We start from the raw sequence: 16,443 nt of genomic DNA on the forward strand, positions 1-16,443 counted from the left end.
TCAAACAACATATAATATTCCTTACTTGCTGATGGCATGGGGTAATTATCTGGTTCCACCTATTTGAAATTGTAAAACACCAAGGCAGGCTCCAATGTCCCCTCGGATTCTGAGCTGCTGTCCCCTTCCGCTAAGGCATCAACTCTTGCCTTTCGACATCTCCACTTTCTTTGATAGTCAGAGGACATGTTTAGCAAATCTGAAATTACAAAATACTTTTAAAGCACTTATTGAAGTCAGCCATGCTCAAATTAATTTACAGATTTCAGTGAATTGTTCCTGAGCTCCTCCTACAGTTGTAACATATCACAGTCTTTCATTGCATTTATTTTCAGAAATAAACTTTCAGAATGCTACATCTGAGTAGTACTTTTTAATTTAATCTTGAAACATGTTTAATCAACCGATGTGCTCTTACGTGCATGTCATTGATGTCAACATATATACATTTAACTATTGTTTTTTTCCCTTTTATAGCTTGCCTAATAATAAAGAAATATACATATATGCCACAGATGAGTTTCTTTTTAGGGTTAAAAAAGACCATAGCATTAAACATTACCTTTTAGCATACTAGCTACCTTTAGCCCAAGTTAATTTAACTTGACAGTGTGCTTATACTTGCTTTTGGTTCCTCCGAGTAAAACAAGTAAAAATAAAATACATTAATAAAATACCTCAAAATGTACTTACCCATCGGTGAATTTTTAATGATTTGTAAACTCAAAAAACTCTCTCCTGGTGTACGTTACGGCTCACTCCTCTTCTTCTGGTGTTTTTGGCGATTTTGCCAAACCAGCATAAAAAGATGCATTACCGCCACCTATTGATCTGGAATTTTGAGTATACTTCGGCTGCGTCCGAAATCGCCTACTCAATGAGTAGGTACTTAATTTCAATAAGTACTTACTTAACGAGCGCTAAAAGAGTACCTACTCAACAGCCAAATCTCGTTGAGTATGGATGCGTTCTGCCATGTTGACGTTATCATGTGACCTATGACGTTATAAAAAGCGCAACATGAAATGATATGAGCGACGGATTTAATTCATCTATCTGTAAACATTTTGATGTTGATGAAATTTGCTTATTTTGGATTGATTGAAGTTTTTATATTTTTAACAATACTTCTTTCATCCCTGAAACTTAAAATAATAATAAACAAATAACAAAAACAAATGCAATTTTTAATTCATTGCGATTTTATGAATATTCAAATATATTTAATATTTTTTTCTGTATCAAATCTTGTACTATGTACGCAAACCTTTTATAGTTATGTTTTCTGTCATGATTGTTCTTTGTTAAAGATACTTAAGTCTTTCCCTGAGTTTGTATGGAATTATAAATTCTGCAGTAATAATAATACAAAAATTTGAGCGACAGCGACACCTCATGGCATCAGTAACATGACAACCCTACCTAGTACGCTCTCCTCCATGTTTACAACATCTGCACAAAAGAGACGTCGATCAGTTGTTCAAAGATCTTACCTTCGAAGAAGACTGTTGATTTTACACTCGGAAAATTTAAGTATTACTATTTAGAAATTAAAATAACTTTAGAATGCATTGCTAGCCCACTCCAACACGTACCAACAATAATAATGATAAATGCTGACTAATAATTAATGATATTTTTAGTTAAACAAGCATAATGTTGTTGTTTTTTTTTCAATGAAATAATGAATAAATGCATACGCTTATGAAAATGTTATATTTTATTTACTGACAACATCAGGAAACATGAATAAATTAGTAAAATAATAAAAGTAACCATGAACATAAATAAATACACATGGAACAAAGCTTTATTAAACATATTGGTCTTCTAGTCTTTTTTATGAAGAGACCGCAGCAACATCTGGTCCAGATGAGACAAAGGGCAGGTGGAGTGATGGAGGGTCTCATTTCCAGGATGCTGCTGTGGATTTCTCCTTTCTTACTGCACACACCAGTCTGCAGACATTTAAGATCATACAAAGATGCACAAATATAATACAAAAACTGTAATTTTAACAGCACAGAGTCATTAGATCTATGTATTGGAAGTTACAAAATGATCAATCTTTATATTAAGTTTCAGATTTTACTTTTCCCCAAAAATGCTGCTGTCACCTTTCCTTTCAGGTCCTGCTCCACCACAAAACATCTGCAACAAAGTCACATAAATCAAGAATCAGAAAAGTTCTGTTATAGCTCTGTTTGAAATGAGTTTGAAGTTCAGTTAGGCCTACTATATGTATATGTGTTTATTTACATTACTTACATTAATGTAAAGCAGTGACAGTGAATTCTCACATAACGTCCATCACTCACTCAGATGTTTTGTGTTGTGTGTTGCTCTAGTCTAGAACATTTTCCTGTCATTTGTTAAATAGACATTTATTAAACGTCTTTAAAATGTATATGTTTTATGTAAATCCGCTTTTAAAGACGTGCGTGTGCTACCTGAAGCTTAATGTTCGCTATACGTCATAAAACATGTTTTAACAGCGAAATCACAAATATACTAACTATAGCATACTGTATAACATCTTGGCACCTTATGCAAATCAACAGTTTACGATAAAGTAGCTCAACAAATATGATTTTTAAGACAGGGAACCGTGTTTTGGTTGTAATACTCACATTTGTAAACACCCTCGTCGTGGTTCTCAATCACGTTCGATGATGACGTTTTGGCCTCCTGTGGACTCCTGGGATTGAAAAGTATCCATCGATGAAGACTTCAGGATCTGCCAAGTAGTAGTTAAGTAGGCATATTCGGACGCACTTTAAGTAGACGTACACCCGAATCTCGCGAGAATTAGTGCATTCGCCTACTAATTCTCGCCTACTCTTTTATAAATACTTAGGATTCGGACATACTTATTTGCTCGCCTACTGCTTTTCCCTACTAAATAGTAGAGAAGTAGGCGATTTCGGACGCAGCCAAACTGTCATATCTCGAGATAATCTGCTATAGAGATACCATATCGCCAGAATTTGTAACAACATCTTGGCAGCAGTTTTTGCATCCAGCTCAGACTTTAAATTGTGACTTACTTATGTATATAGCCTATATATATATATTTAATCATTAAAAACGAAATAATTAAATCATATTGTAATGTATGGGAAACTGGTGGAATAATGCACTGAAAAAAATGATTCTGACCCCTTGTAAATGTTACATGTTTTTATCTGGTTAATTTCACTGATTTTAATGTGTTATTTAATCCTACTTATTTTTTATTATTAATTTTCAAATTCTCTGCCCTTGTTTAAAACAAGTTAATTTCATTCAATTAAAAGTAATTAGAAAAAAATACGTTTAATTTAATTTCCATATACTGTCCGGTCTGCGCATGTGCAGAGTCTGCAGACACATTTTTTTTTTTCTGAAAGCGCCAAGGCGGGGGATTGAACGTGATGCACTCGTTTGAATGCTGCATCCAGCTCTGCATTTTCGGTAAGTAAGCAATAAATAGGCATGGGCCGGTATAAGATTCTGACGGTATGATAACCTTGGATAAAAATATCACGGTTTCACGGTATTACGGTATTGTAATCACTGCTCTACAATGTTACATTTAAATGTCTGGGTAAAAAAAACAACCTTTTTTTCCCCAAACGGATTACAGTATATTTTATTTTAGGAAACATATAGAACATTTTGTAACATGGAACAGAAGGCAAAATAATTAAAATAAATAATTGAATCTTCTTAATTAAATTAAATTGCAGTCACTTGTGTTAAAGGTGCCCCGTGTAATATTTAAGATGATCTCTAGACAGTGGTGCAATAACTATGTTTTCAGGGGTGCATAAAGACCTTAATTAACCATTATGTTTTTATTAACATAGAATCAGCTTGCGAAAAAAACACTGACACAATGATGAACAAGTAATATTCACAATAACATAGTTTTATTGAATGATAAAGTTAATATAATTCCTTAAATTACATTTTAAAAGAAATCTCACTATTCGTTGCTGTCAAAAAAAAGGTGAGATTTAAATCCTGTATCGGCTTCCGTAGTTCTGTAAAGGGAGGGGTGAGCGGTACTCTGCTGCAATTCACAATCTCGCCGCTAGATGCCACAAAACCTACACACTGCACCTTTAACGTGACAGAAGGCTTAAAAGCAAAGACGTGATTTCACTTTAACTTAATTGTTGTGCTAAAGTTCACAGAAACGTAAAATTAGTACATATAGTCTGCTATTCCCCACTCTGTGTTGTGGGGGTTCACCTCCTTTGGCCGTCCTGAACTTATATTACTGCTGAATCTCACTGACTGTGGATCACGTGCACAAACACAGACACGCGCCTGAGCACTAACCGGTGGGGGAGGGGCTGCATTGTTTTCTCTGCAGGGACTCACACACACAACCTAGTAGGGAGTCCTGCGCTTTCACTTTGACACAGAAAATGCGCATATCGTAGGAACGGTATAACTTTTTTGTTTCCGGTTTTGAAACCGTGACTTTTTCAAACCGCGGTAAACCTTGAAACCGGTTATCATCCCATGCCTAGCAATAAATAATCATTGGTGTGTTATATTTGTTACTTAAACAGGGTTCTGTTTACACTTTTAAGTGATGTTTCATTAACAAATTTCAGGAGGAGCTCGCGCAGATAATTAACACGGCCAATTCATCATCAGCAATCATTCCCTATCCAATCACTCTCCCTATCCAATTACTACAGTCCCTTTAAATAACCAAGCAGTCCTACCTTCAGCTATCTCTGATTCCAGCTTCATTGCCGTCGAACATGTCTGAGATTCACTCCTCCGAGGATTATTCCTCAGACGCCGAGCTTCCTGTAGCTCCTCCAGCCTCCATCCAGGTCGCCGCACAGGCCACCAGCGCCCAGCAGGATCCATCAAGCGAGCCCGCGGCTGCATCACGGGGCCGCAGGCCCTCACGCACCACCGCTGCTCGCACTCCGAGACGCCAGCTCACGCCGTCTCCACCACCTTCTAATTGCGGGCATCATCCCCAGCGTCCTCCTACGGTTCAGCCTTCTCCTGCACCCCAGCCAAGGAGAAATGGACCATAGCCGAGCTTCGCAAGGCCCTCACCAGCGCCGGCGTATCATTTACACGCCGTTCCTCAAAAGCAGAACTCCTCGCACTCTACTCATCTCTCCAGCAGCAGGAAAAACCAGCATCCACCCCTCCCACCAGGGCGTCAGGCAGGGCGCGCTCAGGCCGCAGCGCCCCCTACACGACGTCAGGACGCAGCAGAAGGCCGTCACCGAGTTCGGGCCACGCCCCGGACACCGCAGTCTCCAGCCATGGCCACCCCGCTCGACCTTCGAAGCGGGAACCTGCTGCTCACGCTGGCAGAGAGCCAGCCATCGCCTCCACGAGCCGCCGCAGCAGCACGAACTCGCCCACTCCCGCGGCCGATTCTCGTCCGCAACCCGTGCCTCTCCTTTCTCTCCCCTTTTCATGGCCCGCAGCCCCGCCTTCCACTCATAGCACCAGCATTCCCCCGCTCATGCCACAAGCACCGGTGCCTCTCATTCCCCCTCTCTTCCCTCCTCCCTTTCCCGTTTCAGGAGACGGCCGCAGCGCACGCTTACAGCCGCTATCAGTCCCCGCAGCCACTTTCCTTCCTCCTCAGGCCCGCCCTCCCTTCTCATTGGCCTCAGCCACTCCCCTTCCAGCCCCGCCAAACGCTCTAGCGCTGGAACCTCCCCCAGTCCCCAACTCAATCAGGACCCAGATTTTAGCAGGTGCGGATGTAGATCTTTTCACCCTGTTGTCACCAATCTTACCCTCACCTGCCGATCGCCAAATCAATATTGGCGATTTTTCAGTCACTTTAAAAAATTCCGCACCCGCACAGTCACGCATTCTTTCTTTTGCCGAGTTCACCATGGCTTTCACCCGTTACGCAGAAATCATCTGCACCGTTTTTCCCCACAGGAGGCGCGAACTCAGCGATTATCTCGCAATAGTCGCTGAGCTCGCGCTGTCATTCGGAGGTTCCCACTTTTACACTTACCATAAGCTGTTCGCCGCCAAATGTGCCATCCGCGTAGCCCAGTGGAACCAGTGTCCTTACTGGGGAGCTCTGGACACCGAGCTCCATAGCAGAGTCTTCCTGGGCTGCCGCAACATCTCCTGCGCAGTTTGCCGTTCATTTTCCCACCCTACTTCCAACTGCACTTTTATCAATCCGTCCATTCCTCCCGGCCCCGAACCATCCCAACCCAAATCCACGAGCTACGTCCCGCGTCTCATGGAGACCCCAGCTACCCCTACTCCCACATTTCGCCACCCCCCTTCTTCCACTAGCAACCAAGTCTGCAATGACTTCAACAACGGCAGGTGCACCAGACAGCGCTGCCGTTTCATGCATGTGTGCAGTTTTTGTGGCGGTGCTCATGCACGTATGGTTTGTCCTGTACACAAAGCTGCAAATAAAAACCAAAAAAGATATTTATCGACTCCCGTAAATGTTTCCCGCTTATCTGCTGAATTGCTTCACCACCCCGATCCTCATTTTGTATGTTATGTTCTTTCAGGTCTCACCCATGGATTCCACCCCGGCGTCCTGAGCCTCCCCTCCCAAAACCTCATCTGCCCAAATCTCCACTCCGCTCTCACCGAACCCGAAACAGTGGACGGCCTAATCAAAAAAGAAATAGACTCAAATTTCATGATAGGCCCCTTTCTTGTCCCTCCTTTTAGCATCTATCGAGTCAGCCCCATCGGCGTCGCCACCAGAAAATTCTCAAGCAAAAAACGCCTCATAATTGACCTTTCTTCCCCGCATAATTCCCCATTCCCTAGCATTAACAGCCTCATTCCGCTCGAAGAGTTCTCTCTTCACTACCACGACATCGACCAAGCCACTACCTTGATTAAAAAGGCAGGTCGCGGCGCTTGGTTGGCCAAAGTCGACATTACTTCCGCCTTCAAAGTCATGCCCATCCACCCAGATTTCTGGCACTTATTTGGCATTCGCTGGAAAAACGATTTCTATTTCGCCGTACGCCTCACATTCGGTTGCAAAAGCAGTCCAAAAATCTTCGACACGCTGTCAGAGGCAATTTGCTGGATCCTCTCCAATAATTACAATTTACCCTATCTGATCCATCTTTTAGACGATTTCTTAATCATTTCACCCCCAGATTCCGTCCCAGCCGCACACCTCTTGACAACCCAAAAGCTTTTCTCAGAACTCGGGATTCCCCTCGCTCAAGACAAAACCGAGGGTCCTAGCACTTCCATCGAATTTTTGGGCATCAATTTAGATTCCCAAAAATTCCTAGCTTCCCTGCCCAAAGAAAAGATTGACAGAACAATTCTAGTAGCTTCCACTCTGCTAACAAATTGTAGCTGTACAAAACGCGAGCTGCTATCCATTCTGGGTCATCTAAATTTCGCGATGCGCATCATCCCACAAGGCCGCCCCTTCATCTCCCATCTCCTCTCCCTCTCCTCCTCCGCCCACGCCCTTGAGGATCGCATTTCCATAACTGATTCTTGCCGCAATGAGCTCAGCTTATGGATTTCTTTCCTTAAACAGTGGAACGGCTTATCGTTCTTTTACAGCAATTTGGTTTCTTCCCCAATCGATATCGAATTATATACCGACGCCGCCCCTTCCGTCGACTTTGGAGGTTTTCTCCGGGGCCGCTGGTTCGCTTCTACCTGGCCCCCCGAGTTGGCAGATTTGCCTCAGCAGCTATCATCCTCAGCACTGTTTGAGCTCTACCCGTTAGTGGCCGCAGCTTTCCTATGGGGCAAAGAGTGGTCCGCCACCAGCATCGTCGTCCACTGCGACAACGAAGCTACCGTGCACTGCATTAACAAAGGCCGTTCCCACTCCCCCGCGCTCATGCCTTTGCTCAGACGTTTGATTTGGATTTCAGCTTGTGACCAATTTATCATAACTGCAAAACACATCCCCGGTTCAAAGAATCAAATCGCTGACTCTCTCTCTCGTTTTGCTTTTCAGAAATTCAGATCGCTGGCTCCAGAAGCGGACCCGCTCCCAACCCCAGTCCCTCCTTATTCAGAACTGATATTCCCATAAACCACCCCCTAAGGCCTCTTCTCGAAGCATCCATCGACTCCATTCTCCAAGCAGTCTCCCCCAGGACTCTCCAATCCTACCTTACAGCGTGGAAATGCTTTAAAACTTTCCACGCCGCCTATAGCTTACCTTTCCCCGATTTTTCCCTGCTCACTGTCACCTCATTTATCTCCCATCTCAACTCCAATAAAAACCTCAAAGCCAGTTCCATCAAAGGATACCTAAGCGGAGTCCAATTTTTTCACAAATTGGTATTCGGCTCACCTTCTCCCCATATTTCCAATTCCCAGACATCCCTCCTCATCAAAGGCATACAAAAAACCCAGCCCAGCCGCCCAGACCCTAGACAACCCATCACCCTTAAGATCCTGACCAAATGCATATCCACGCTCCGTAATGGTTACCATTCTATCCATACCGCCCGCACATTAGACGCAATGTTTATCCTGGCTTTTTTCGGTTTCCTCAGATGCTCTGAGCTCGCCATTACATCTGGCTTCAACCCAGCCATCCACCCCACCATCTCCGATCTAGCAGTTCTAGACGGTGAAACCATCTCTTACTTCATTAAACAAAGTAAGACAGACCAAACTAAGAAAGGCCATTTCATATATATTTTCAACCTTCAATCTCCCCTCCAACCCTTCCAAACCCTCCTTGCCTTCCTTCAGCTCAGGAAATCCCAATCCAGACTCCCCTCCGACCCTCTTTTTACAGACGACTCCAACCGCCCCGCCACACGCTTTTGGTTCCAAAAGCACCTTAAATCCATCTTGCTCCTCTCCGGCATTCCAGCGGACAATTTCTCCAGCCATTCATTCCGCATAGGCGCAGCAACCACAGCCGCGCAAAAAGGCCTCTCCCAACAGCAGATCCAAGCGCTCGGCCGGTGGACATCGGAAGCTTTCAAAAGCTATATCCGATCAGACCGCGCTTTCATCAAGGAAACCCACCAAACCCTAATCGGCCAACCCGTTCTACCGCCAGCCCACCCCCGTCCACGCCATCTCTAGCCGCTTCAACCACCCCCTTTGCGCCCCTTTTCCTTGGGACATCCTGCCTTCGTTAAAACCCCAGCTTATTCCCCTACGCGCAGCAACGCGCGCTCCCGCTGGAGCCCCCCTTACGCACAGCAGTGCTCGCCCCGCTTCTCCCGTCACGCTCAACATCGCATGGCTCCTGTTCAAGCCCCCGCTTTTCCCCTATACGTGCAGCGATGCACGCCCCCGCTGGAGCCCCCCTTACGCACAGCAGTGCTCGCCCCGCTTTTCCCATCACGCTCAACATCGCATGGCTCCTGTTCAAGCCCCCGCTTATCCCCTATACACGCAGCAATGCGCGCCCCCGCTGGAGCCCCCCTTACGCACAGCAGTGCTCGCCCCGCTTTTCCCATCACGCTCAACATCGCATGGCTCCTGTTCAAGCCCCCGCTTATCCCCTATACACGCAGCAATGCGCGCCCCCGCTGGAGCCCCCCTTACGCACAGCAGTGCTCGCCCTGCTTTTCCCGTCACGCTCAACATCGCATGGCTCCTGTTCAAGCCCCCGCTTATCCCCTATACACGCAGCAATGCGCGCCCCCGCTGGAGCCCCCCTTACGCACAGCAGTGCTCGCCCCGCTTTTCCCGTCACGCTCAACATCGCATGGCTCCTGTTCAAGCCCCCGCTTATCCCCTATACACGCAGCAATGCGCGCCCCCGCTGGAGCCCCCCTTACGCACAGCAGTGCTCGCCCCGCTTTTCACGTCACGCTCAACATCGCATGGCTCCTGTTCAAGCCCCCGCTTATTCCCCATACACGCAGCAATGCGCGCCCCCGCTGGAGCCCCCCTTACGCACAGCAGTGCTCGCCCCGCTTTTCACGTCACGCTCAACATCGCATGGCTCCTGTTCAAGCCCCCGCTTATTCCCTATACACGCAGCAATGCGCGCCCCCGCTGGAGCCCCTCTTAAGCACAGCAGTGCTCGGCATAGCAGTGCTCGCCCCGCTTTTCTCTCACGCCCTGCAACGCATGGCTCTTGTTGAAGCCCCCGCTTATTTTCTATACGCGCAGCAATGCAAAGCCCCGCTACAGCCACCGCCTTTTTTTCCCCACGCAACAGCTATGCCCGCTCCCTCAAGAGCACCATTCATAATTTCCACCTGCCTCAAGTTTCACTCCCGCAAAATGCTTCTTCTCTAGCAATGCCCGCAGAAGCTCCTCCCACACTCTGTCTACTTCCAAACGTCCAGCATCCCTTCAGCCAAGTTAAGCTTTTTGGGGGGTCATCTGGCTGCTGTCCTGCAGTTATTTTGCACTTTGGGGGAGCGCTATTGGGTTCGGGCCAAATGCCGAGCTCGGACCCCTCTCCCTGGGCAGGGGGAGTGCCCCGGGCTCGGGAATGACTACCGAGCTCGGAGCCCTCTCCCGGATAGCATGCCAAACACGCTTAACTTTTACGCTGTTTATTATATGCAAAAGCGAACTAGTGAAGTGATGTTTCATTAACAAATTTCAGGAGGAGCTCGCGCAGATAATTAACACGGCCAATTCATCATCAGCAATCATTCCCTATCCAATCACTCTCCCTATCCAATTACTACAGTCCCTTTAAATAACCAAGCAGTCCTACCTTCAGCTATCTCTGATTCCAGCATCCCTCCCACCCCCCCTTTTTTATTTCTCTTCACCTCCAGCTAGGGGGGAGCGCTATTGGGTTCGGGCCAAATGCCGAGCTCGGACCCCTCTCCCTGGGCAGGGGGAGTGCCCCGGGCTCGGGAATGACTACCGAGCTCGGAGCCCTCTCCCGGACAGCATGCCAAACACGCTTAACTTTTACGCTGTTTATTATATGCAAAAGCGAACTAGTGAAACATTTTATAGAAAAACAATGTGTTTAGCTAATGCTAAGTTTGTGTGTTTTCATATAAATTACTTTAGCTAAGGTTTCAGCGACTAGCTTAACCACGTGAGTTGTGTAAGGTTAGTAAGTTAACTTAGCTTAAGTGTTAAATGCTTGGTGAATTCAGTGTTTGTCTTGACTCATTAGTTTGTTGAAGCCGAATAAAAGCAAAACAGTTTTACGAATGTTAACGTTAATTGTAGCAGCACCTTCCTTGCTGTCTAGGCTTGTAACGTTACGTTACGTTACGTTACGTTAGACTGGCCAAGCCTAACATTACATTAACGTTATTCCTGACTGGCTGTAAGCATGTTTTCCAATATTGTCAATGTGTTAACATTAGGACAAAATATAACTTTACCTGTGAAATCATGTTGGTAAAAGGTGGTTAATGTGCACTGACGGCAAGAATTTATGTTTCTACATAATCATAATGGCAGGCCTAGGTAACGTTGGGTGCCTGAATTTACCGTTTCTTTAAAAGTTTGTATTTTTCACACCCGTAGACCCGCCCCTACTCTGCCGCTGACTGGCTCTGACCGACCGTGACATTTTCAAGGCCTGTCACTCCACTTGTGCAAACCTAACCAACGAATGCAACGAACACTAGCCAATCAGAGGCAGGTCTTCGCGGAATGCGGGTAGGAAAAAAAAAAACAAGCTTCTGCCATACCCTTAATTGATAGCAATACATCTGGCTAGAACACACTGTACACCTAATATAAGAAAATTTGAATATATCTATTTAATAGCTACAAAATATCATTACACCAATGGCTGATCACAGTGCTCTTTGTCTTCTGTTGTTGTTTTTTTGTGTGTAATAGATAAATGCTGAATTCCAGCGCATAACAACCGTCCCACTTGAAACAACCTTCATGGCTCAGTTGGACAGCCATTTACCCCAGCTGACATCTATTTTCGACAAAAGGGAGGTGTTTCTGGCCAAAAACTAGCCAAACATCTGGCGATCTTGCAAGAGGTAAACATGTTTTTACATTTTAGTAGAAAATATCATATACACTGTGGAGAAACCTGAAATGTACCTGTCTAGTGCCAGCCTTGATTATTTGTAAGGGGCAAGGTTCCTAAGGCTACATCCACACTACTACATTTTTGTTTTAAAACGGAGACCTTTTGGTACATTTGCACCTACCATGCAGACTGAACTGTCACCCTATCGCCCTACACATTCAGACCTGATATTTAATGAAAATGAAGTCCCAATACACTAACATTCTTTAGCTAAAGAAGGCAGTCCATTTACAGAATGTATAATGAAGTCATTGTGTATATATTTTTGAGGTTACCACAGGTTTGAAATATTCTACAGTTTCAAGACATTTTTTATTATTTATTGTATTTTAATAGTTGTAGTCCTTTTACACAGGCTACAAGTGACATCAATCTTAAAAGGGCAGCAGTCATCAAGGCGCTTTGCATCTACCTTGGTGAGGATGATGGACATCTCATTCGGGAGTATAAGGCAAGTCATTGTAATTGTATTTATCAGTCTGATGTACTGTCTTGTATTATAAAATGTTTTAAGATCCTAATGTCACTAACCCACTAGTTAGAAGAAAATTAATTTAAAGGGGCACTCAACAAAAACAAACCCGATGCATAACAAAATCAGTGTGTTGACACCAAAACTATGGCAGCTGTAGTCCTATCACAGTCTACATGCTGTCGTGTTGTGGGGTCTGGAGCTATTATAGTGTGGAAGCCTGCTGTTTATTTAAATCAACTAATGCAAAACTTGAAAAATGCTCTAGCCACTAAAGCATGTCACTACAGAGGATCATACTGGTGTTTTTATGTTTTAGCCCATTGATGACGAATGCATTAAAGGAGAACTGCGGTCAATGTTAACATTGAGCTCATTTTTTTTGTAAATTTGGAGTGCTGTCAGTACAGAGAACCTGTTTTTTGGTCCAAAGTAGTCGATTGTCGAGTTCAAGCGCATAGGTTTAGTTACCTATGATCACGCGCGTGATCTCGACAATCGACTACTGTGGACTTCGCCCGAAAACAGGAAATAAATACAGGTATGTGCGCTGACTGAATTAACATCACTTTTATTCATATCTTTCACATCTGCTGGAGTCAGATTCACCCGTGTTCACTCGAAAGGAATCACTCACATGGCTGGGCATTTGTAATGACACATCAAGGATGTTAAGAGGCTAAAAGCAGATTTAAAACTTGCCCCATTGAAGTCAACAGGGTGCCAATTTTAAAAAGAGGATAACACTGTGTAGGTAACACCGATTTCTGTCGTTGTTCTCTGTACTGACAGCACTCCAAATTTACAAAAAAATGAGCTCAATGTTAAAATTGACCAGAGTTCTCCTTTAACATTACCACTGACCATTTTCCAAAGCAACAATTTGCTGCAGAGTTTTCAAAGCAGGTACCATTTTTCTAAACACACCCTGGTGCATTCAAGAACTCTGACATACAATAATTATTAACAGACTCTGACAAACTTTGTTGAGGAAATGAAATCCTGCAGAGTAAAACAACATGGATGTTGTCACAGGATGATGTACATTTGTCTGTGTCTGGACTGGAGATGTTCAGTAATTGGCTAAAACATTTTAAACCATCAGTTTTGTTCTTGAAACAATAAGGCAGGCTTTATTCATTATTTTTCTTATTGTTCAATTAAAAGACCAAAACCAACATTGTGTTAGTCCATCTCTCAATCCATTCTGACTTCTGTGTCTCTGCTCCATTTGCAGAAAAGTTTGGATATTTTTCACAATGCCATAAAAACTAAAATCTGTGGTTTGTTAATTCACATGAACCTTTATTTAACTGACAAAAACAATCAATAGTTTTACTGACCAGTGTAATTATATATTGTAAATATAAAGAAATTTAGAATTTTCAGGTCATTAAAATCTATTACATAAATTCATGTTTTTCTTATATTCTACAAATATACAGGACATTGAAGGAGATGACATCCGGAGAGACCTGCATAATTCCACCATGGGCGTATATGTCATCAACAAGGAGGGTGGAGAAATTGGAGCACATGATGACGTTGGCATTTATGTCGAAGGAGAAATCATTCTGGACAACATTGGATCTGTAGCCCAAGCATGTGCATTGATGCTGGGAGTCATCTATGTATTGAACATGGCTTACCCCGAAGAGCTGAAATACACCTATGAATTAATTCAAAAAGTGCTCTTGAAAATGGATGGAGTAAGGCTTTCCCCCAAAGTCCTTGGACTAAAGAACAAAATCATTGCTGGACTGTAGGATTTCTTCAGCCGTATTCAACAGTATTTTTTTAATGTAACTGTTTGCAGTTTTTTGTAATTTCAGCATCAGGTCCTCAGTGTGCACTGTGTTGCAGCTGTGGACAGTTCTTGTACTATAGTATATTTTTGTTCTGTATAGTACTGGTGTGTTTTGTTATTTGTATATGTTGTGCTCTTGCAAATGGGTGGTAAAAGGCTTTCCTCCAAAGTGCTCCTGTGTGTGTATATATATATATATATATATATATATATATATATATATATATATATATATATATGTATACAGCCACTATTGTGAACATTTAAAGCTGTACTAAGGATGTTTTGGAATATTGACTCAATGTAAGTTTGCAGTTTAATATAATCTCACACAAGTTCCTCAGTGTTTGCTGTCTTCCAGCTAATCTGGTTCATTTGTTTTGTTTTTGTTACGAATGGTACAATGTATTTTATGTTAATGGATGATACTACTGCATTTTGTTATAAGAAAGCAATTTGAGAAATGGTGACTAACTATTGAGTTACATTACTGAGACTCTTGTTTGGGAGATTACTGAGTTACATTACTGCCATTCTTGTTTGAGAGAGCAAAAATATCTCTTGGATCACAAAAATAAAGTTAGAGTTGAAAATATTGGGTTTGCTTTATTTGTCTGAATGTTAATGAAAGATACAATAGATTAAAAAAATATTGGATTAAAATTAATTTTAATATCTTGAAATTAAACGATTAAATTGATCTGGTTGCACAATTAATTTGAGTAAATTCTACTCAAAATAGTTTAGCTAAAATTATGAATATAATCTGTAATTAATGAAAAAGATTAATAAACTCAATGTATAAAATATAAGTAAACTCAACTTATAAAATATAAATTCACTCAACTTAAAAAATATATCTGGATTTAGATAAATTTATTTCGTGCAACCCCTTGACGTAATAAAATTAAGTAAATTCAACATAACATTTTTTTCAGTGTGGGTAAATGCAGTGATTTCACACTTAACTACAAGCAATTTGTTAATAGAATTTGACATAAAACAAGATGTAAAACAAATGGAAGTTTTTTAAATAAAGATTTCCGTGCTGGTTTGCATGGGTCTTACTAAACGTTTAAAGGACGTCAGTGGACGTCTATTAACAACCTCTTATGAAACTACTTTGGGCACTTAAATTAATTACTGTAGTATGCCAATGTGAATGTGAATGTAAGCACAATTGCTTTTGCATATTTCATAAGGATTTTATAGAGGTTGACGATGGACTATAAATGCACGTGTAAAAGACGTCACCTGCTGGACGTCCTTTCACAACCGAATCACAACCGGGTATATTTTGAACTACACTCAGCTAAAAGTCAAAGTAAAAACTTTACATGCAACCACATATAATTGTAGACATGTACAAATGCATCTGAATGCATTTTTAAGAAATATTTTGTGTTTAAAAATTTTGCATATTTTGTCGTCCTACCGCGACTATTTTTGGCCAGGGACAGGACGTCGCCGTCGGACCAATGTTTTCTGGGTAGGAACGAGTGACTGTGTGACAGCTATTCATGCTTTTATCAGTTCAAGATTAGACTATTGTAATGCACTTTATGTTGGTGTCTCACAGTCATCCCTCTGTCGTCTTAGTTGGTGCAAATTGCTGCAACCCGTCTTTTAACCAGTGGCGGAGCTAGAATTTTTTACATGGGGTGGCCACTTCAGGGGGTCCTCACACACGAACTCTACTCATAAAGTTGAAATAATAAATTAAGGAATTCAAAAGTTTTACAAAAATAATGCTGAGTTCATTTACAAAAACATTAGAATAAAGAAAAACTACTAAACAAATACTGCAATTAGAGCATACATCAAACTCGATTTGAAAACAAAAACACAATTTTAGTCATCACTTACAAACTTATCCTAGTAATGTTTAAAACAACATAATTCTGCTGTTCTGATGAGAACTGGCAAAACGTTTCACAAATTCATCCATGTTGAGGGAGCGTGCACTCCTTGACTCAACACTGAGAATCCCTATGACTTAACCTGCCATCAGACGTTGTCTTAAGGTGGGTTTTAATAAGTTTTAACGCAGCTTCTCTCGCAAGTTGCATTGCTCACTGGTGTAACAAGAGACATTTAACAAAGTCCAAATAACATTGTTAATTTAATATAATAATAAATTCACTTTTTACCAAAAAATAAATAAATAAAAAATAGGAGCACCCAATTTCTTTTTTAGTAATGCAC

The 16,443-nt window shown here is 42.5% G+C and overlaps 1 long non-coding RNA gene across 1 annotated transcript; it reads right to left on the bottom strand.

Moving 5' to 3' along the window:
* Positions 1-1,855: 1,855 nt before the first annotated feature.
* Positions 1,856-2,734, bottom strand: LOC141289208 (uncharacterized). Its single transcript, XR_012339871.1, has 4 exons — positions 2,631-2,734; positions 2,269-2,362; positions 2,118-2,151; positions 1,856-1,958 (listed from the first exon to the last, which is right to left on the bottom strand). It is a non-coding gene; the product is annotated as an uncharacterized lncRNA (long non-coding RNA).
* Between the last annotated feature and the right edge of the window lie 13,709 nt (positions 2,735-16,443).

This window comes from Garra rufa, chromosome 17 (assembly GCF_049309525.1).
Source record: "Garra rufa chromosome 17, GarRuf1.0, whole genome shotgun sequence".
NCBI lineage: Eukaryota > Metazoa > Chordata > Actinopteri > Cypriniformes > Cyprinidae > Garra > Garra rufa.